Source organism: Lathyrus oleraceus, chromosome 5 (assembly GCF_024323335.1).
Source record: "Lathyrus oleraceus cultivar Zhongwan6 chromosome 5, CAAS_Psat_ZW6_1.0, whole genome shotgun sequence".
In the NCBI taxonomy this organism is placed as follows: Eukaryota; Viridiplantae; Streptophyta; class Magnoliopsida; order Fabales; family Fabaceae; genus Lathyrus; species Lathyrus oleraceus.
The window spans coordinates 18,446,056-18,469,168 of NC_066583.1; positions in this window are offsets into that span (position 1 = coordinate 18,446,056).

Genomic DNA, 23,113 nt, shown 5'->3' on the forward strand with positions numbered 1-23,113 from the left:
TGGTGGAGGTTCAAGCTGATCAGGGCATGTCAAGGTCATCTAAGGACCACAAAAAGTCAACTGTGCAAGAACTGAGGAATATGAGGTGGGGAAATGAGTTGAGACACCTCAATCATGTTCAAAAGAGGTCCATTTGTCATTCTAAATATCTATCTTGAAGATTTTGAAGTCATGGCAATAGTTTCCAAAAATGGAAAGTGACCTGTAATTTCAAGTTTCCAAAAATGGCAAGTTTTTGGTCCACATTCAACTTGACTTTTCAACATCAAAGAAGCTTCAAATGGATTTTTAGTGAACATGAAAGTTGAATATCTTTCTCTCCTCTTTTCAAAAAGTCCTATTTCATGTTCATATGATGATTGGGTGAGAAATTATGGCCAAATGATCACAAGGCGTGCATGGAAGTTCAAAGTGACATAACTTTTGATCCAAAACTCCAAATTGGTCCACTCTTTTTGCAAAATGCTCCTTGTGACCAAGGCTTTCCAAATGAATCATTGCCTTGCATGGAAGAAGTTCACATGATCACTTGTCCATACATGTGCATTTTGGAGGGAAAATTGATAATTTGAAATTGGTTGATCACACAAGCAAAATACCATTCAAATGTTGATTGTGGGATGATTTTAAGTGAATTTGTACCTCAACATGGCACTGTTCACGTGCAGCATGTACATGCTAAGCACACTTGCATTTTTTGCAATTCACCTTATTTCTCTCTAATCAAGATTAACCAATGCCTAATTCCAATTTCAGTGTGATTAGTGAGGGGTATATAAGCTAAATCATAACTGTTTTTCAGGGGAGAACAAATTCAGATCTCAAATTTCACATTCCCTCCAAAAATTCTCTCTCTTCGATTTTCAAATTTCTTCATACAATTCCACAAAATTCTTGCATAATCTTGTTTATCATGCATCATTGAGTAGGAAACCACCTCTGGTTTGAAGAATTCTATCCAGATTCATGCACATCAAGAGCTTGAACATGGAAATGGAAACTTGATTTTGAGTTAGATCCAAGGGATTTCAAGTGTTAATTCTTGCACAAAGCTTCATTAGAGGATTATTGAAGAAGTTCTGGAGCTTGTGGAAGCTTGAAGACACGATTTCAACCACTGCCATCTCAAGTAAGTGAAATTTCGATCATCACATTTTGCCATTTTCTTGCCATAGATATGTAGATCTCTTGATGCTGAACATGCTGATAGGTTTAGATTTGAATTTGGCTTAGAGATGATCATGTATGATGAGATTAAAGTTTTGAGATCCAAAATGTTTTGCTTCGATCCGTGAGTTCTAGGTTGAATTAGGCTAATTGAGCATGAGATTTGGATTCCTTGTGAGAAAACCTTTTGAACCATATATAATTTGCAAGATTCTGGAATTTTTTTTCATGGAGCTCCGCCGGAGACGGCTGGAGAAGACGACCGGAACTACTGTTCCGGCGTCTGGTTTTGGTTCCTAGGGTTTTTGCCCTATCAGCGCTGACTGTGCGCTTGCTTGGCGTTTCCATTGGACCTCGTTGCCTTGACCGTGCCTGCGTGTCTTTGACTCGCTTATGTGGTTGCCACGCAATAAATGATGCGTTGTGTTTCATTAAGTGCTCTCGAGCCTTGGTGCATGAGTTCGATCTTTGGCTCATGCGTGTTTCTGATTTAATTTGAATATTCTCATTAGCCTTCAGCGCGCGTGTTCGAACCTGGCTTGTGTATTCTCTGAATTTTATTCAAATATTGTTTTCCCTCCTAACTGCCATATTATTTCATATTATTTCTTCAACTTTGAAAAATCACAAAAAATTGAAAAATGCTTCAAATTGATCCCAACTTTTTTTCACATTCTTGTTTTAATGTCTAGTTTTTTATAGCATTTATTTCATGAATTGTTTGATTCTGGACTTTTAATTGTGAATTGTTGATTGCACCTTATGCCAAATTGATATGCCATGTTCAATGCTTTGTGAAATGCTATGCTTTAATCTAATTGACTTGAAATTTTGCATGCTTAATCCTCACATATGATTTGATTTTTGAGCTTTGGTTTGGAATTTTTATCATATGCTATCCCTGTTTTTGACACATGAACATATGTTGTGACAATTTGTGTCACATTTTGGATGTAGCATTTGTGCATTTTTGTTTACCTATCATTTGAGCTCTTCTGGATCTAATTTTTTGCACATTGCTTGTTCATAACATGTGGAATTCACATAAAAAATTTCAAGACCATTGGATGTGTCTCTGTTTTGATTTGGATTTTCTAATTTGGATGTCCAACTTTGTGCATATTGTTTGCCTTTGCATGACATGGATCATTTGAGCTACTTGCCTTGTGAATTGATCTTATTACTTTTGAGGACATCTTGTTGATTGTTTGAATGTGCATTATGCAAAAGATTGAGTTCTGTTTTGATCATTTGGTTTGGTTTTGAACCTAGTCTTTGCACTATTGTTGTTGTACATAACTAATTGTGCTTTGTGTTTCAGGTTTGGACATTTAACCTTGATGATTGGTTTGGTCTCACTTTGTGAGATGCAAATACCTTTGATCACTAACTATTATTGTTTTGTAGGTCAATGAATGTGATGAATTCACTTGATTGCTTGAGCATTGCTCATTGAGTTGTAAATATTGGAAAGTTCCACTGTTTGTCTGTTGGTTTTTTGATTGAGATATTAACTGTTTAAGCTTTTGTACATGTACATTAGTCGCTTTTAGCTCTTGCTTGAGCTTTGCTTTGGAGTGTGGTTGATACACCACTGAGGTAGTTTAGCCTTCTTACTCCATGTAGTCTGGAAGTCCTGTCACTTTTTTGGCAAGCATTTGGCTGAAGTCCTCCTTATGAGGCTCTGATTGTGTTTGTTTACATTTGTGCCAAAGACCTCCAAGTGAGGCATGTTACTTGATAAGTCCTCCTAAGTGAAGAGGCGATTGACAGATAGAAGGGATTAGCAATCAATCCCCTGTTATTCAGTGAGTCGTTCTTTATGCTCGCACTACGTGCTGATGCTCTAGAACATGAACCCAAGATCTTTGTATAGAGTCAGTCAAGTGGAATAGGGTCCCTCTTTCTAGATCCCCACGCTTTCTTTGTCTTGAGCTCACCCTGGCCAGGGTTAAGAGCATGAGGTCTCATCCTCATTACCATTTTGATCTGCTCACCCTAACTCTCAATGTTAGTGGTTAAGAGCTTCTATTTACCCCTACAGTTTTGGCTTGTTTGTCGAGGTTGATATGACCCCTCTTGACTAAAGCCCAACCATTTGTATGAGCCTCTTGTTTTTGTATAGAGTGTGATGCTTGTTCAATTGTGTTGATGTTTATTTGCTGTTTGAACTGACTTGCTTCCTGTGTGAGTTAGATGCATGATTAAAGACCTCAACTTAGGGATATCTGATTGCATGACAACTTTTAGGCTCGAGTCTTAGTCTCCCTATTAGTTTGTTTGCTTCCCTGGTCTCTGGTTAGGAGAGAGTTTCTCCCCTGTTAAGGGGAACTACATCGCTCTAATTCTCATACCAGATGAGATACGTAGGCAGGAGATCGAGCGAGATCTCTCCGGGCACCCTTTTTCTTTTTCACCCTTTTGTTTTTTGTGTGTGTTCAACCTCTTTGTTTCTTTTGACGTCTCATCGTCTCTTTGTGTCTGTGTGACAACTACTAGGCTCTAGTTCCAGACTTCCTATTAGTTTGTCAATTTGATAACCTTTTTCTTTGGTGTTCGCTGGTTAACGTTTGTTTGTTAGGAGTCGGATGTAAGCCCATGTATTGGCATTCTGTTTCCTTTTGCATGTGTTTGTTTGGAGTCGGATGTAAGTCCATGTATTGGCATTCTGTTTCCTTTTGAGTGTTTCTTTTGACGTCTCAGCGTCTCTTTTCGATGTTTTGTTTCGGCGTGCGTTAGCCGAGCTACGAGTGCTCTGATTCTTCCCTAGATAGAGAAGATACGTAGGCATGGGATGCGATGTCCTAGCGGGCATGTTCCCCATTTCCTCGAACTACGTTGACTCTGATATTTGTTTCTGACAAACTACGTAGGCCCAGGGTGCGACATCCTGCCGAGTCCCCTTCCTCCGTCTTCTTTCACCTGTTTATTATTCCAGTGTGTGTGCATTCTCTTTGAGCAGTTATTTAGCAACCTTTTCCTATTCTTTTGAGCGTGGATCCCGTCGAGTACGGCGGACGTGAGGGGTGCTAATACCTTCCCCTTACGTAACCGACTCCCGTACCTTATAATCTCTGGTCGTAAGACCGTTCCTTTTCCCTTTCTTAGGTTAGTCCTGTGCTCCCTTTCTGTCATAGGATGAATATCGTCGGTGGAGGCTCTGTAAAACTGTTTTTTTTTTCGCCGGTTGTTTTTCGCGTTGCGACAGTATGGAGAAGAATTATGATGAATAATCTTGAAGTCTTTGCAAAGAGCTTCCATGATATTATTGTTTAAGTTAGATCCATTATCAGTAATGATCTTACTTGGCACACCATAACGACATATAATATGATTCTTGATAAATCTTACAACAACTTGCTTAGTTACATTTGCAATTAGTAATCAATAGCCACCAAAATAAAATGATGTCCATTCGAAGCTTTAGGCTCAATCATGCCAATCATATCAATTCCCTACATGGAGAAGGGACATGGAGAGGAAATCACATTCAACAGTGTTGTAGGAACATGAATCTTATCTGCATAAATTTGACACTTATGACATTTCTTCATAAACTTACAACAGTCAGATTCCATTGTTAGCCAATAGTAACCTGCTCTCAACATCTTCTTTGCCATAGCATGTCCATTGGAATGAGTACCAAAGGAACCTTCATGGACTTCAGTCATCAATAAGTCTGCTTCGTGTCTATCCACGCATCTGAGCAGAACCATATCGAAGTTTCTCTTGTAAAGCACATCACCATTCAGGTAGAAGTTGCCAGCTAATCTTCTCAAAGTCTTCTTATCTTTCAAAGATGCCCCAAGCGGGAAAATATGAATTTGGAGAAGACACTTAATGTCAAAATACCATGACTTTTCATCTTTAGTTTCTTCAATAGCAAATACATGAGTCGGCCTATCAAGACGCATTACAATCAAATTGGAAACTTCATTCCAAAATTTCACCACAATCATTGAAGCCAACATTGAAAGAGCATTTGCCATCCGGTTTTCATCTCGAGGGATATGATGAAACTCAACCTTTGTAAAGAAAGTTGAAATCCTCCTCGCATAGTCTCTATATGGTATCAAACCGGGTTGATTCGTCTCCCATTCACCTTGATTCTGAGATCGATGGCTTCTTCAAGCCCCATAATACAAGCTTCGTACTCAACCATATTGTTTGTATATTTGAAAGTCAATCTAGTTGTAAACGGAAAATGAGTGCCTTGAGGAGTAATAATCACTACCTCAATGTCATTACCATACTGATTAACAGCTCCATCAAATACCATGCCCCTACGGGAACCGGGTTCTAGCCCTTCTTCAAGCAATGGTTCATCACAATATTTCATTTTTAAGTACAAGATCTCTTCATCAGGAAAGTCATACTGCACTGACTGATAATCTTCAATCGAATGGTGAGCCAGATGGTCAGGAAAGACACTATCTTTAATCGCTTTTTGAGATCGGTATTCAATATCATACTCTGATAACAATATCTACCAATGGGCAATCCTCCCAGTTAAAGCAGACTTCTCAAAAATGTACTTTATTGGATCCATTTTAGATATCAACCAAGTAGTATGATTCAACATATATTGACGCAGACGCTTAGCAGCCCAAGCCAATGCGCAACAAGTCTTTTCTAGCGCAGAATACCGAGTCTCACAGTCTGTGAATTTCTTGCTGAGGTAGTAAATTGCTTATTCTTTCTTTCCAGTTTTATCTTGCTGACCAGAAACACAACCCATACTTTCATCGAGTATAGTCAAATACATGATCAACGGTCTTCCTTCCACAAGTAGAGACAAAATCGGAGGCTCAAGCAGATACTCTTTGATACTATCAAAAGCTTTCTGGAAATTTTCGGTCCAATCACAAGACTGATCTTTTCAAAGAATCTTGAATATAGGCGCACATGTGGCAGTCATATGCGATATGAATCTTGAGATATAATTCAAGCGGCCGAGAAAACCTCTAACTTGCTTCTCAATTTTGGGCGCAGACATTTCTTGTATTACTTTGACCTTGGCAGGATCAACTTCAATACCATTCTCGCTTACAATAAATCCTAACAACTTACTGGAATAACTTCAACAAATGCTCAACATGTTCTTCTTCATCTCTTGATTTGGAAATCATATCATCAACATAGACTTCGATCTATTTATGCATCATATCATGAAAAAGAGTGGTCATGGCTCTCTGGTACGTTGCACCAGCATTCTTTAAACCGAAAGGCATCACTCTATAACAGAATGTTCCCCAGGGTGTAATGAATGTGGTCTTCTCCATATCTTCAGGTGCCATCTTGATCTGAGTATAACTGGAAAATCTGTCCATAAACGAAAAAACTTTGAATTTAGATGTATTATCTACCAACATATCAATATGTGGGAGAGGAAAATCATCTTTCGGACTAGCTTTGTTTAAATCTCTGTAATCGACACACATATGAACTTTTCCATCCTTTTTTGGAATAGGCACAATATTGGCCACCCACTATGGATACTCGGTTGTAACAATAAAACTAACATCAATCTGTTTCTGTACCTCTTCTTTGATATTCACTGCCATATCAGGATGAGTCCTCCTAGACTTCTGCTTGACTGGCGGGCATTCTGGCTTCAACAATAATCTATGCTCCACAATCTCAAGATCCAAACTAGGCATGTGTTGATAGGACCAAGCAAACACATCTGAATACTCTCGAAGAAGATCAACCAACCCATTCTTAGCCTCTGGACACAGTTGAGACCCAATTTTGACTTCCTTCACATCATCTTTGGAACCCAAGTTGACTAGTTCAATCTGCTCTTCAAATGACTGAATGACTTTTTCCTCATGCTCAAGTAGTCGAGATAATTCATCAGATACTTCTTCATCCTCGGTTTCTTCCTCAACCTCAAACACAGGGAAATCAAAGTTTGGAGAGAGGTATGATCATTGTATTCAATGGTTAGGGAACCAACCTGCATAATGATTTGACATATTGATTTTAGAGAAGTGAATTGTGACCAAATATTATGCAGATCGAATTTTATTATTTATTTATATTTTGTGTGATTACCATTTTCAGAAAAGAAAAAATTAAAAATAAAACATCATAGATGTGGATGAATAAAATTGAATTTTATTAATGATAACTGAAATGCCTAACAATGTTCACTCCTCCCTTAGGCATAGGAGAAGGATTTTTCTTAAAAAAATGAACAACAAATTACTTAGATCGGTGAACAATAACAGGAACATCAACAATAACCCAATTATTGCAAGTCTAGCCATGCGTCACAAAGATGGCGCAAGCTTCGTCTTCATCGTCCTCAATCACAACAGCTGAGTGTTGAGCATTACCATAAATGAACCATCCACTACGGAAACTCGGTTGCACATCTTCAACTTTGACGTTGAATGATCCTAGTTGAAATCACAATCCGACCATATTCTTGGTTTAAGTAATTTCTACCATGCGACCCCACTGATCAGTGCTTCCAGTCTCAATAGCTTTTTGAGCATCCCTCAAAGAAGACATGGGTGCCCCATTTTTCATTGCTTCATCAATAGACAAGGCTTGGAACGGAGTTCCAACCTCGTCCTCAGCTTCAACATAAGAAAAGGATGACAAATGGCTCACTAAAAGCGCCTTCTCTCCACCAACAACGACAAGCTTGCCATTCTTCACAAATTTAAGCTTCTGGTGAAGAGTAGATGTCACACCTCCAGCCTCATGAATCCATGGCCTTCCTGTAATACCCCAAAATTTACCCCCCTCATTCATGCATTCATTTTTAGGTCATTTAACATTTCATATAGCATTTCATCATGTCAATCGGAATTAGATCCAAGAAGCTTGAATATCATCCAAGACACTTTGTGGGTTCTATCTGGGTGATCAGTCAACACAAGGGAATGACTTGAGATACTTCCGACATGTTCAAATGGGGTCTATTCATCAGTCAAAACGTTAATCTTGAAGGAGCAAAAGTTTGTTCATGAACTGTCATGCTCGCTAGGCGAAGCCCACGCGTTTCGAAAAAAATAAATAAAAATAAAAATAAATAAATAAATAAATAAATAAATAAAATATAACAGAAAAATCTTGGACTTGGACCACTCTCTTTTGAGCCCACAAAGTCCCAAAAATCAGGTTATAAATTCTAGACTTCCATCTCCCAAAAAACCCTGGGGAAAAAGATAGTGAGAGAAGAGCTAACGGAGTTCAGAGCAACCTCCAGAGACTGAAAGGAACTCATCTGCAAAGATCCAATTCCATCTCATATAAACCCTCAGATTGCTTTGCAAACCCAACCGGGCAATTCAATTTCATTCGATCTCTCCAATCAGGTTTGCCCTATTTCCATTACTTTATGCTTTCAATTTAAATGCTCTGAATGTATGAGGTATTATCGTTTGGTCATTTTTAGGTCATTTAACATTTTTAGGTCAAAATTTTCCCCCCTCATTCATGCATTCATTTTTAGGTCATTTAACATTTCATATTGCATTTCATTATGTCAATCAGAATTAGATCCAAGAAGCTTAAATATCATCCAAGACACTTTGTGGGTCCTATCTGGGTGATCATTCAACACAAGGGAATGGCTTGAGATACTTCCAACATGTTCAAATGGGGTCTATTCATCAGTCAAAACGTTAATCTTGAAGGAGCAAAAGTTTGTTCATGAGCTGTCATGCTCGCTAGGTGAGCAGAAGGGGTCGCCTAGCGAGTCCCAAGAAAAGCCACCAGAATCACCTATGCTCAGAGGAATTTCTTGAATTGTCATGCTCGCTAGGCGAAGCCCACGCGTTTTGAAAAAAAAAACGAAAAAAAACAAATAAATAAATAAATAAATAAATAAAATATAACAGAAAATTCTTGGACTTGGACCTCTCTCTTTTGAGCCCACAAAGTCCCAAAAATCAGGTTATAAATTCTAGAGTTCCATCTCCCAAAAAACCCTGGGAAAAAGATAGTGAGAGAAGAGCTAACAGAGTTCAGAGCAGCCTCCGGACACTAAAGAGAACTCATCTGCAAAGAACCTACTCTACCTCATATAAACCCTCAGATTGCTTTGCAAACCCAACCGGGCAATTCAATTTCATTCGATCTCTCCAATCAGGTTTGCCCTATTTCCATTACTCTATGCTTTCAATTTAAATGCTCTGAATGTATGAGGTATCATCGTTAGGTTTTGCATGTGGGCACATATTTTAGTATGTATCTCATGTCTTGATGTGTGGATTCTTGCCCCTGACTTTGAATTTTGATACCCTTTTGATGCATGCGTTTGACAAGAGGTTTAGGCCTCCTACACGTGGTTGCTTTTTGTGAACTCTTTTTGTGAATTTTAATGGCATGATTCATGTGGTTACATTTTGATTTGGGGCAACTCTTGATTGCGCCCCATCTTGTCACCCTAACCTGTTTGTTGAGTTTTTTTTGTGAGGGCTCACATGACTCTTGCAGAGATGGCTTCTTGGTATTCCACTTTATTTGTGGGATACCTCCTGGAGGTTTATTCCGATTACCTATACTGACTCGCTTTCTTTGATGGTATCAGCTTGAGAGATCTCTGGGTTTCTTATTTCTTTAATTGTTGTTGCTTCGGATCTTTATCCGTGTGGTAGATCTCTTGATCCCTTTACCTTTCCCGCATTTTACCGCTTTCCTAGCTGGAAGACCTCAATAGGAGGCAATGTTTTCTTTTGTTTATTTACTTTTGTGCCCAAAGACCTCCAAGAAGAGGCATCAGTGCTAAAGACCTTCCTGAAGAGGCAATTGACGGATAAAAGGGATTAGTAATCAATCCCCCGTTATTCAGTGTGTCGTTCTTTATGCTCGCACTACGTGTTGATGCTTCAGAACAAAAGCCTAAGATCTTTTGTCCGGTCAGTCAGTGGAGAGGGTTCCACCTTTCTGAATCCCCACTTTTTGTCATGAGCTCTCCCTGTCCAGGGTTAAGAGCTATGAGGTCTTATCCTCATTACCCATTTGATCTGCTCACCCTGACGTTCAATGTCAGTGGTTAAGAGCCCATTTGATTACCTATTCCATGGCTTGTTTGTCGAGGTTGATATGACCCCTCTTGACTAAAGCCCTACCCATGTATGTTTGAGCCCCCTCGTTGGTGCGTGTACTTTATGCATGTTTGTTTTGTATCGTGTGATCGTCTCCCCATAGGATTGCTAGGCTTCGTATAGTCTCTCGTTTGCATGTCAATTAAGGTAGCACTATTCCTTCATCTAGGACTTCCTTTTTGCATGAGCATTCCTAAAACACAAACAAACTCATTGAGTTTTCTTCTCCTAAGAACATGTTTACTCCTTCTACTACAGGCGAGTAAGTCTCCAAAGATCGAGCATCCGGTAGATTGCGTAGTAACGTCGTTCACCCAAAAACACAACCCTTAACCCGTAGGTAGTCGAACTACGGTTTGCTCTGATTCTCATTCCAGATGAGATACGTAGGCATAAGACGCGATGTCTTAGCGAGCACACTGCCCCCTAACCCATAGGTAGCCGAGCTACGAAGACTCTGATTCTCATATTCAAATGAGATACGTATGCAGTGGATGCGACATCCGTGCAAGTCATTTTCTTTTGACCCCTGTCTTAGTAAATGGTACATTAGATAAACCCACACCCTTTAGACAAGAACAACAAAAGTGGATCCCGTAGAGTACTACGGATGCGTAGGGGTGCTAATACCTTCCCTTCGCATAATCGGCTCCCGAACCCAAGATTTGGTTGTGAGACCTTGTCTTTTCCTTTCTTTTTTCCAGGTTTACTTTGAGCGTTTCCTTTCCCTTCTTCGGGATAAATAACGCACGGTGGCGACTCTTCTGTCATTTCTTTTTTCGTCGGGTGTTTTTTCGCACACTATATTTTTCAGGTTGCGACAGCTGGAGACTCTGTTGGGGATCTTATTTTCCCTAGTGGGCCTTTCCTAGCGTTGTTTGTCTATTGTCTACTGTGTGTTATTTATTTATTGCTTTGCATACTTGTCTGCTTGCATTGCATCCTATGTGCGCTTTACTGTTTCATGCATATTGTGCTGGTTGTGTATCTGTTTCGCTGTTGGGTGGGAGCCATAAGAGGTAAAAGGCCCAATACACAGGCTATGAGTGAACTTTAGGACACCTAGGAATAAAGTGATTCATGGGAAGCGGGTGGTCTGGCGCCACTTAGCGGAACATGGTATCACGAGCAGTTCATATTCTGATGGGGTATTATCGTTGCATACACCTGGTGTGCATATGATGATAGTTTTGAAAGGATTGTTTATCCTGCACTTCTCTTGACCTTACCCTGGCCTAGATTACACCCGTGAGTGAAGAGGGAATGATTCATTTACAGGTACTGATGGTGACTTGTTCTGTTGGTGACCGTGTCCTGTTGGTGACTTTTGTTTGGTTCTTGTTGGTGACCGTTGGTTCTGAAGTATGGGTTCTAAGTCGATGACTGTGTTCTATGGTTCCCGTTCCGAAATCATGCTGAAGTTCTGATCCTGTGCCTCGTGATATACAATCGGCCCGATTTTCTAGAGCAGAGTTTTGATCTCGTATTACATTCTTCAGTGGGTTTCTCTTCAGACAGTGCAACCTGACAGATATTCAAGCGGATACAGCAATTCTGATTCCCATGTCACTGCATTGCATCACATCATTTTGCATTCATATCATTTAACACATGTTTATCCATTTCTGTGGGGTTTATATCTTCTTCTTGATTCTAGTCGGGGTTTTTTGGTACTTTTAAAAGGGATATTTTATCTGATGAGAGATTGGAATCAAGGGGGTAGAATACCTTTGGAATTGATAAACATGTCATTGCATTTGCATATTCATTAGCATGTCTTGCATAACAGGTACTGCCGTAGTATTCTCAGTTGTTTGGTGTTCCACTAGCAGGATAGCTGACTCAGGCATTCACCGGTACGGTACCCGTAGAAACCACCAGAGAGCAATGGAGAGCCTACAAGAAGAGCTCGCCGAGATGAAGATCCGCCTGAACTAATTCATGGATATGGTTCGGGGGGTGGCTCAGGGACATCAAGAGCTCAGGCAGATGATGCAGAGGAATCCCACCACTGTTCAACCAGAGATGGTAACGGATTCGCCAGCTGGAGAGGTTAACAGACCCAGTGGACCGGGGTCTATCCCGATCCCACATGGCAACCTTGGTCAACAACCCATCCATGATGATCAGGAGGATCAGTTCCCCTTGCTTCAGGAGGACTTTGGTATGGGCCATGGTATGGACCCTATGTTTCGGAGACTGGAAGAGAGGTTGAAGGCAGTGGAAGGACAGAATCCTCTGGGAGTAGACGTTGCTGACCTGGGATTGGTCCCAGGCGTGAGGGTGCCACCGAAATTCAAGGTCCCGATATTTGACAAATACAGTGGCAACTCTTGCCCGAAGACCCATGTGCAAGCCTATTTCCGTAAAATGGTTGCATACTCCGATGACGAAAAGTTGCTTATGTACTTTTTCCAGGATAGCCTAGCTGGGGCATCCCTGGAATGGTATATGAGGCTGGACAGAGCCCACATCTGCTGTTGGAGGGATTTGGCTGAGGCTTTTGTGAAGCAGTATCAGTATAATGCAAACATGGCTCCGGACAGAACTCAACTTCAGAATCTGTCTCTTAAAAGTAATGAGTGTTTCAGAGAATACGCTCAATGCTGGAGGGAGACAGCTTCCCGTGTTCAACCTCCTATGTTGGAAAAGGAAATGACTAATATGTTCATGAACACTCTGCCAGGACCTTACTTGGAGCGCCTGGTGGGTTGCAATGCCTCCAACTTTGCTGATGTAGTCTCTACCGGAGAGAGGGTGGAGAATTACCTGAAGACATACAAGATCCAGAGTGGAGGCGGATCTTCATCAGGGGTGAAGAAGCCGTTCATTCAGGGACAAAAGAGGAGAGAAGGGGATGCAAATGCCATATCTTCTTATCAGAACAGGGGTAACCGGAGAAATAACTTTCAGAACTATCATCAACAACCGTATGTTGCGGCTGTGACCATTCCAGCTGCAGCACCACTACAACAATAATAACCACAGCGTCAACCAGCTCAGTACCAACAGCAACAACCGGGTAACAGACCCGCCTATCAACAAAGGCCAAGGACGATGGACCGGCGTTTCGACACTCTTCCAATGTCGTACGCTCAACTACTTTCTAGCCTACAACAACTACAACTTGTGCAGTTGCGCACTCTGGCTCCTCCCGTTGGTAGACTTCCGGTGGGTTACGACGCCAACGCTAGGTGTAGCTTCCACTCTGGGGCACCTGGCCACAATATTGAGAACTACAAAGCTTTTAAGCACGTAGTTCAGGACCTCATAGATTCAAAGGCCATCGACCTTGCACTGGCTCCTAATGTTATCAACAATCCCATGCCCCAACATGGTGGTGCGAATGTCAATATGATGGAAGGGGAAGCCAGATCTATCAAGGATGTGTTGAAGCTGAAGACTCCGTTGTTGGATATCAAGGGCTACTTGTTGAAGGCCGATGTTTTCCCCGGTTGTGGGAAAGGTTGTGTGGATTGTGCTACTCAGAGTAGAGATTGTTTGAAGCTGCAGCAGGATATCCATGCCTTGCTTGACGAAGGTACCCTCCAGGTTGAAGACTTGTCTGTCCAAGAGTCTATGGAAGGGGTTGAGAAAGAGGTGTTTGAGGAAGCTACTGATGAATTTGCAGATGTTGTTCCTACTGATTCTGTAATCTGTGATGAGGTATTTAATTTTTCCAATGTGGTTGATTCTGATGTAATTAAACTTGATTCCGATGTTTCAGATGCTTATGTTTCAATGAATGAGATTTCAGAGTATGATTATGATGTTGCTACTATCACCATTTTCTACCCAACTAATCAGATCAATGTACCAGAGGCGCAACCAGTGCCACCAACACGACAATCCACTATGACTATCACAACCCCTGGTCCTTTACCTTTCGCCAGCGAAAGGGCCATCCCTTGGCATTATGGGGGGAATGTGTACATGCACGATCATGGAGTGGAACAACCACTGAAAATAGAGGGTCAGAAGTCTGAACTTGAAGTTGAAGGTCCCGCAATGGACAACGTTGGTGGAATCGGGTGATTCACCAAGAGTGGTAGACTGTTTTCACCACCTGTTACCCAAACTGATAATGCTGATGCCGTAGCGAAAGCCAAAGGCAAGCAAGCTATGAATGAGGGTGCCTCTGTACCCCAAGATGGTTCTGAGCCCACTTTTGCGAATGACGTGGACGAGCTCTTGAGAATTATAAAGAAAAGCGACTACAAGGTAGTCGATCAGTTGATTCAGACTCCGTCCAAGATATCTATTCTCTCACTCCTATTGTGTTCGGAGGCGCACCGGGAGGCACTGCTGAAAGTCCTAAATGCCGCATATGTGCCTCAGGAGATCTCAGTGAACCAATTGGAAGGAATCGTTGCCAATGTGCATACAAGCAACGGGTTGGGTTTTACTGATTCTGACTTAACACCAGCTAGACGCAACCATAACAAGGCTTTGCACATCTTGATGGAATGCAGAGACGCCGTGCTATCTCACGTTCTGGTGGACACGGGTTCCTCTCTCAATGTGCTACCCAAGAGAGCCCTGTCAAGGCTATATGTAGAAGGTTTGGTACTAAAGCCCTCAGATCTTATCGTGAGAGCTTTTGATGGTTCTAAGAGGTCGGTGTTCGGAGAGGTAGAATTGCCAATTCAGATTGGATCACAAACCTTCAACACCGTCTTCTTCGTGATGGATATCAGTCCCTCTTATAGTTGCCTATTGGGTCGTCCTTGGATCCACAATGCTGGGGCAGTCTCGTCAACTTTACATCAGAAGGTTAAATTCTCAGCCAATGGAAGGATTGTCACCGTCTGTGGTGAGGAGGATATTCTGGTCAGTAACTTGTCTACATTCAAGTATGTAGAGGTAGAAGGGGAATTTCATGAGACTCTGTGTCAGGCCTTTGAGGCAATTCAGATCAAGGACACAACTCCGGTGGAAGAAGTTAAAGTGGGTGCCTCTTTGACATCCTTCAAGCAGGCACAGGCCTTGGTAGATTTAGGTGTTGCTCCCGGTTGGGCACGTCTGGTGGATTTACCTGTAAAAGAAGACAAGTTTGGGATTGGGTATCAGCCAACTCTGACTTCTACAACTTCAACACTTCAGACTCGCCAGGGCCCGATTACTTTCTCCAGTGCTGGCATCATTCAGTATGGCCAGGTCTCTGCGGTCAACGATGAAGATGGGGATAGTGATTGCGACATCGATAACTGGGTGCTGTCGCATTACGCGAAAAACCGGCGGGAAAAGAAGAAACAACAGAGCCGCCACCGTGCGTTATTTATCCCAAAAGAGGGAAAGGAAACGCTCGAAGTAAACCTGGAAAGAACATGGTCTCGCGACCAAAGAGGATGGGTTCGGGAGTCGGTTATGCGAAGGGAAGGTATTAGCACCCCTACGCATCCGTAGTACTCTACGGGATCCACACACAAAAGGAAGGAAAAATGGTTGCTAAACACTGCTCAAACTCACACACACTGGCTGAAAGAGACAAAAGAAACTGACTGAAACTGACTCGGCAGGATATCGTATCCTGGGCCTACTTAGTCTATCAGGCATAGACATCAGAGTCGAAGTAGTTCGGACTGGGGAAACGACACATGCTCGCTAGGATATCGCATCCTATGCATACGTATCTTCTCGGACGAGAGAAGAATCAGAGCATTCGTAGCTCGGCTGACACGCACACAAACAAACAAGACACAGGCAAACGTGGAGCCTGAATGCCAATCACTGGACTTACATCAGCATCCGAACCAGAAAACACACACAGGAAACCAACTGCCAATCGCTGGACTTATGTCGGACTCCAACCAGAACACACACAAGGGTGGTTAAGACACAAAGGGTTGAAAAAGAAAAAAAAAGGGCGCCCGGAGAGATCAGCTCAATCTCCTGCCTACATACTTCATCTGGTATGAAGATCAGGGCGATGTAGTTCCCCTACGCAGGGATAAAGGATCTAGCCTAACCAGATAACAGAGGGAGACACAACTCTAGGGAGACTACGACTCGAGCCTAGATGTTGTCATGCAAAGTCAACCCTAAGTTAAGGTTTCTAGCTAAATGGCACAAGGGCCAACCTATCCTAGACAAGGCTTGCACAGGAAGCAAGGGGGGTCTCGATTGCAACTAGGGCAAGAGAAAGGGGAGGTCTCAATTGCAACTAGGGCAAGAGAAAGGGGAGGTCTCAATCGCAACGAGGGCGAGAGAAAAGAATATCTCAGTCACAACAGGGGTGAGAGAAAAGAAGTTAGATGTTAGTGGTTAGTCAAACTCGACAAGACATCGCATCTCGTGCCTACGTATCTCATCTGAACATGAGAATCAGAGTTGCCGTAGTTCGGCCAAACAACTCTAAGCATGGCTCACACAGGGAGTAAGCCACACAGACTTGACTTGCACAGGAAGCAAGTCAAGTCCAACCTACCTTGCACAAGGGCAAGTCTAAGCTACACCTAAAGAGGCAAAGCAAACAGGCAATCACAATCACAAGAAGCACACTCTATATGCATACAAGAGGCTCACACAAGGGTTAGGCACTAGGGCCAACTGGAATAGGGTAAGTGTGCTCTTAACCTTGCCATTGAGAGGCTAAGGTGAAGCAGATGAAAGGATGAAGTGAGGATGAGACCTCACAGCTCTTATCCCTGGCCAGGGAGAGCTAATAGACAAATGAGCATGGGTCCAGAAAGTGGGAACCCTTCTATACTCGAAGACTCTGACACTGTACACTTTGTACAAGATCTTGGGTTTGTATCCCAATGCATCAACACACAGCAGTGTGAGCATAGGGATGACACAACAAGAGTAGTGGGGGATAGATTGCATATCCCTACCTTCCACCAATTGCCTTTTTTGAAAGACTTTCAATATGTACAGGGACAAGATTTAAACATACACAAACATTGCCTCTTAAGGAGGACTTCAGACAGTTTGCCCGGCCAAATAACGGGCCGGGTCTCCAGACTACATGAAGAAGAAGTAATTATACCTCAAGCAAGTTGCTAAAAAGCAAAGCAAAGCAAGTTCAAAGAACTTAAGCAACTAAGAGTACTTGTTTTTGAAGAAAAATGTGAAACAGGGCTGCTTGGATGTTTCCAGCTCGAAACAGATGACCACAAGGCTATAGAATGATGGATACTTGAGGGAGATGAGCTCAATGATGCCTGGAAGCTTCCACAACTTGAATTGCCATTGTTGGTTCTTGAAGAAAACAGAACAAAAAGAAGCTGCACAGGTGGGGTTTGATGGTTCAAAGGAGCTCCAAATATTGTCCAGATGAAGGAACAAAGAAGAAAGGCTCGGGGTTTTTGAAGTTTTTGCTCAGAATTCACTTTTGGCCAAAAATGCAAATTGAGAGAAATGAGAGAATTCTGGATCGTGGAGGCTGTGTCTAGGGTTGGAAATTGTCAGAAAATCACTTTATATATGCTGTTTAAACCATGCTAATCAAATGCTAATCCAAGTTAACTTAAATGGAACCATTTGCAATTTGCTAATTTGGAAAATATGGAGGTGGAGGTGTGTGTTTCTGGTCGAAAATGGGCCTTGGATCAATTGCAAATAACATTTATACTTGCTGTTTTAGGTCTGCTTCATGAAGTGTTAAGTTGGTTTTATTTATATGAAGCCATTTGCAAAAAATGCTAAGTTTGCACCTTTGGCCAAAATGGTGATATGATGGTATCATGAGCATGAATTAGGGCTTGGAACATGTTGCAAATAACATTTAAAATGAATCCCAATTGGCCAATTATGTCAAAAAGGTTTAAATCAAAAAGTCAAACTTGAGTCAAACTTGATTTTAAATGGAATAAGTCAAAAAATGCCATTTTGATTGGCAAGGTTTTGGTACATGATGTTTACATTTTTGGAAAGAGGAGGAAAAATGTGGTTTGTAGGAAAAAAACCCCACCAAATTTGGCCAAATGGTTTGAGAGATATGGCCTTTTGAAGTTCAAGATTTTGTGAAAATGATTTGATCATATCTTGACAACCATGCATGGGAATTGAGAGTTCTTGGACTTTTTGAAAATGGGAGAACAAGATCTTCAACTTTCATGTTGGGCAAAAATTCATTTGAAGCTTGTATCATAATGCAAGTTGAGGATCAAGAAGTTTCCATTTTTGGCAGTTGAAATTACAGGTCCACTTTCTATTTTTGGAAATTTTCTGATTGGCTTCAAATTCTTCAATGATGTTGATTGCCATGACACATGAGGCCTATTAGGACATGAATAAGCTCTCTCAAACCATTTCCATCCATCAAAACCATAGAATCAACCACAGTTGACCAACTTTGACTTTTCTAGGGTTTTGGACTGACTGTGCACTTCTGATGAATTCCAAACCCTAGTTCCTTGAGACCTTGACTTCAAATGATATCCCAAGTTGCATGAACTCTTGATTAATGATCATGGTGCCCAAATTCCACAAGAATGGCCACCATCCACTGCTTTGACTGACTGTTGACTGTCTTTGACTTTCTAGGGTTTCTGACTGACTGTGCATGAACTGATGACTTCTGAACATCCAACCCTTGACTTAAACACTTCAAATGGACCTCCAAGATATGTGAACTTGTTGGACAAACCCTAGGGCCTTGGCTCCTTGAGAAACACCCTTGCTTGCTTGGTTGACTGATCTCCTGATCAGTTTGACCTAATTTCTTGACTGGCTTGCTCTTGAGGCAACTGGGACAATGCAATGCTATGCAATGGACCATGATATGCTATGACCTAATATGAGAATGTATGTACAATGATAGGTGCAAATTTGAGGTGCTACAGCTGCCCCTATTCAATCAGCTGGGAACCCGAACGGATGATAGCAGCGGCTGTCAGACTTTCAGGGTAAACAGGGATTGAATACTAAGAACCGTAGAAATTTGCACCGACTGGGATCCACCAATGGAAACGTCCATTGGGATTTGATTCTTATTACTGGGTATTTTTGTTTTTTTTTTTTCAAAAGGTACGGCCACATCCAGACATTGCAATGACGATGAATGGGAAAAGAAATCACAACTAGATGCCAACGGACAACTAGGAAAAACTCAACGTTTACCAAGGCCAACGGAGAGGTAAATCCACAAGGGGACAGGTACAACTAGACGTCATAGGACGAATAGGAAGACTCACGTTTATCGACACCAACGGAGAGGAGGAAAACTCAGCCAGACGTCATAGGACGAAAGGTAGACTCACGTTTATCGACACCAACGGAGAGGAGGAAAACTCAGCCAGACGTCATAGGACGAAAGGGAGACTCACGTTTATCGACACCAACGGAGAGGAGGAAAACTTCAACCAGACGTCATAGGACGAAAGGGAGACTCACGTTTATCGACACCAACGGAGAGGAGGAAAACATCAACCAGACGTCATAGGACGAAAGGGAGACTCACGTTTATCGACACCAACGGAGAGGAGGAAAACTCAGCCAGACGTCATAGGACGAAAGGGAGACTCACGTTTATCGACACCAACGGAGAGGAGGAAAACTCAGCCAGACGTCATAGGACGAAAGGGAGACTCACGTTTATCGACACCAACGGAGAGGAGGAAAAACTCAACCAGACGTCATAGGACGAAAGGTAGACTCACGTTTATCGACACCAACGGAGAGGAGGAAAACTCAGCCAGACGTCATAGGACGAAAGGGAGACTCACGTTTATCGACACCAACGGAGAGGAGGAAAACTTCAACCAGACGTCATAGGACGAAAGGGAGACTCACGTTTATCGACACCAACGGAGAGGAGGAAAACTTCAACCAGACGTCATAGGACGAAAGGGAGACTCACGTTTATCGACACCAACGGAGAGGAGGAAAACTTCACTAGGGAAGGGAGGGCGACGTTATGAACATCGAAAGAGGATGTTTACCGACATCAAAAGAAAACCAGACACTTACGCATGACTGGAAATCACCGAAGGATGGTGTTTACCGACACCAAAGGAGACCAGACACTTACGCATGACTGGAAATCACCGAAAGATGGTGTTTACCGACACCAAAGAAGACCAGACACTTACGCATGACTGGAAATCACCGAAGGATGGTGTTTACCGACACCAAAGAAGACCAGACACTTACGCATGACTGGAAATCACCGAAGGATGGTGTTTACCGACACCAAAGAATACCAGACACTTACGCATGACTGGAAATCACCGAAGGATGGTGTTTACCGACACCAAAGAAACAACACACGCGGGTGCTGACGGGATACTGACATCCACAAGATGACAGGGCAAGGCTGAACACTTGCAGGGGGTCTCACTGGGGATCAAGGTCACGACAGCGAGCAAACAGGAAGGAACACCAAGGATACCGGGTTGTGGGTATGAAACGGGTGACCGACCAAAGCGTGAATTGGTTTGTGTTCCAAAACACTCAACATCCTGAAGAGGGCTAGAAAAGCAGTCTTGTTAGAGGATGAACATTCGATTCCACAATGAATACGAATCTTACTCTGCTGGAGATAACAATCGAAAGATTGACCAAAGAGTGCATGAGATATATTATCTATAGCCGCCAAGACGTAGATAATACACTCGCATGGAAGATTATCCATAACCGGGTTGTAGGTTGTTAAATGAATAATCGACCGAAAAGAAAGGCATCTGGGTACCAGACTAGGTATGCAAAAGATGACCAATCAAAAGAGGATAAAGTTGCTAACTCGGAGCAAGTATCCAAAAAGAAAGGGCAGACCCAATGGGGACAATACTGCTTGATCAAGGCAAGTATCCAAAGGGGAAAGAATATCAATACCGCAAAGCGGATACTGATAACTGCAAAGAGGGGATTACATCTACCGGTTTGTAGGCAGAAAACCACGGAAAGGTAACCGGTCATCATCGGGATGAGCACAAAGGGTTAATTCCAACAAGGGGATGAAAGTGGGATTTTACAACTACCAGCTAGTGGGTAGAAAACCACAAAGATAGGACTTACAGCTACCGGTTTGTAGGTAGAAGCCAACAAACGGTCTGCTGAGAGACAAAGTGAGAAAAAGGATTTACAACTACCGGGTAGTGGGTAGAAGACCGTAAAGAAAGGACTTACAGCTACCGGGTCGTAGGTAGAGGCCAATGGAAAAGTAACCAGTCATCATCGGGATGAGCACAAAGGGTTAACTCCCCCAAGGGGAGGAATGTGGGATTTTACAAGTACCAGCTTGTGGGTAGAAAACCACAAAGATAGGACTTACAGCTACCGGTTTGTAGGTAGAGGCCCAAATTGAAAAGTAACTAGTCATCATCGGGATGAGCAAAAAGGGTTAACTCCAACAAGGGGAGGAATGTGGGATTTTACAACTACCAGCTTGTGGGTAGAAAACCACAAAGATAGGACTTACCACTACCAGCTTGTGGGTAGAAAACCACAAAGATAGGACTTACCACTACCGGCTTATAGGTAGAAAACCACGACAATAGGACTTACAACTACCGGTTCGTAGGTAGAAAACCACAAAGATAGGACTTACAACTACCGGTTCGTAGGTAGAGGCCACAAAGATAGGACTTACAACTACCGGTTTGTAGGTAGAGGCCAATGGAAAAGTAACCAGTCATCATCGGGATGAGCACAAAGGGTTAACTCCCCCAAGGGGAGGAATGTGGGATTTTACAACTACCAGCTTGTGGGTAGAAAACCACAAAGATAGGACTTACAACTACCGGTTTGTAGGTAGAGGCCCATGGAAAAGTAACCAGTCATCATCGGGATGAGCGCAAAGGGTTAACTCTACCAAGGGGATGAAAATGGGATTTTACAACTACCAGCTAGTGGGTAGAAAACCACAAAGATAGGACTTACAACTACCGGTTTGTAGGTAGAGGCCCATGAAACGGTCTGCTGAGAGACAAAGTGAGAAAAAGGATTTACAACTACCGGGTAGCGGGTAGAAGACCGTAAAGAAAGGACTTACAGCTACCGGTTCGTAGGTAGAGGCCCATAATTCTGCTGAGGATAAGATGAATGAGTGCCGGTTAGTGAGCAACTATTCATTTATGCCCCAGGGAAGCACAGGAGACAACAGAAAGCCAATTTTAGGATTGATCCAAAAAGGCAGACTGAAACAAGACTCGTCCTAATGAGGAAAGAACTCAATAGGGAAAACCCATCCCGTATAGGGAGGGAACGGAAGCAACCGTCATCCACGAGGATGTATCTCAGTGGGGAAATGGCAGGAAAGGGTAGACACTTTCTGCTTAAGGGGTAGACTCTATATGGAGAGATCGGACACACCCATTTTTGCTTGAGGAAAATCTACTGGAGATATTTGTATCAACAAATAGCAGGAGGTAACAATCAACAGATACACGGCAACAGCTGCAACATGAGTATCCGAATGCTATGATTATGCATGTATGCATTCTATCTAGAATGTATGATGAATGCTGACAAACAGACATGCTCGACACACAGGTCCGGGAATCAACCGTCCGGAGAGAAAACCAAAGCCATCAGAGAGCAAAGAAAATCCACTGGGGACTGGGATATCAGGGAACACTCATCATCCTGCAGGGGAGAAAGACCACCAGAGGTTTCCGGAGGGATCGTCGGTCACAACCGGAGAAAAGAGTTCAACATACAGGCGGATGCGCCACAACAACTTGTGATGAAAATCCGAGATACCGAGAAGCAACCAAATCTCTGATGAGGATACATAGGCATTGATAAGGCTCATCATGCCAACAACTCCGCTCGGGGATCCATCTGAGGGCATGACATAGTACTGGGATGTCAATCCACCGAATACTGAATCTTCAAAGAAAAACACCCACGTTGGGGGAGAGAGGAAGACTACTCTGTTGGAGAGAGGAAAGTTGAAGTCTTCAGTAAACACTCTGCTTGGGGAACTGCCCCAC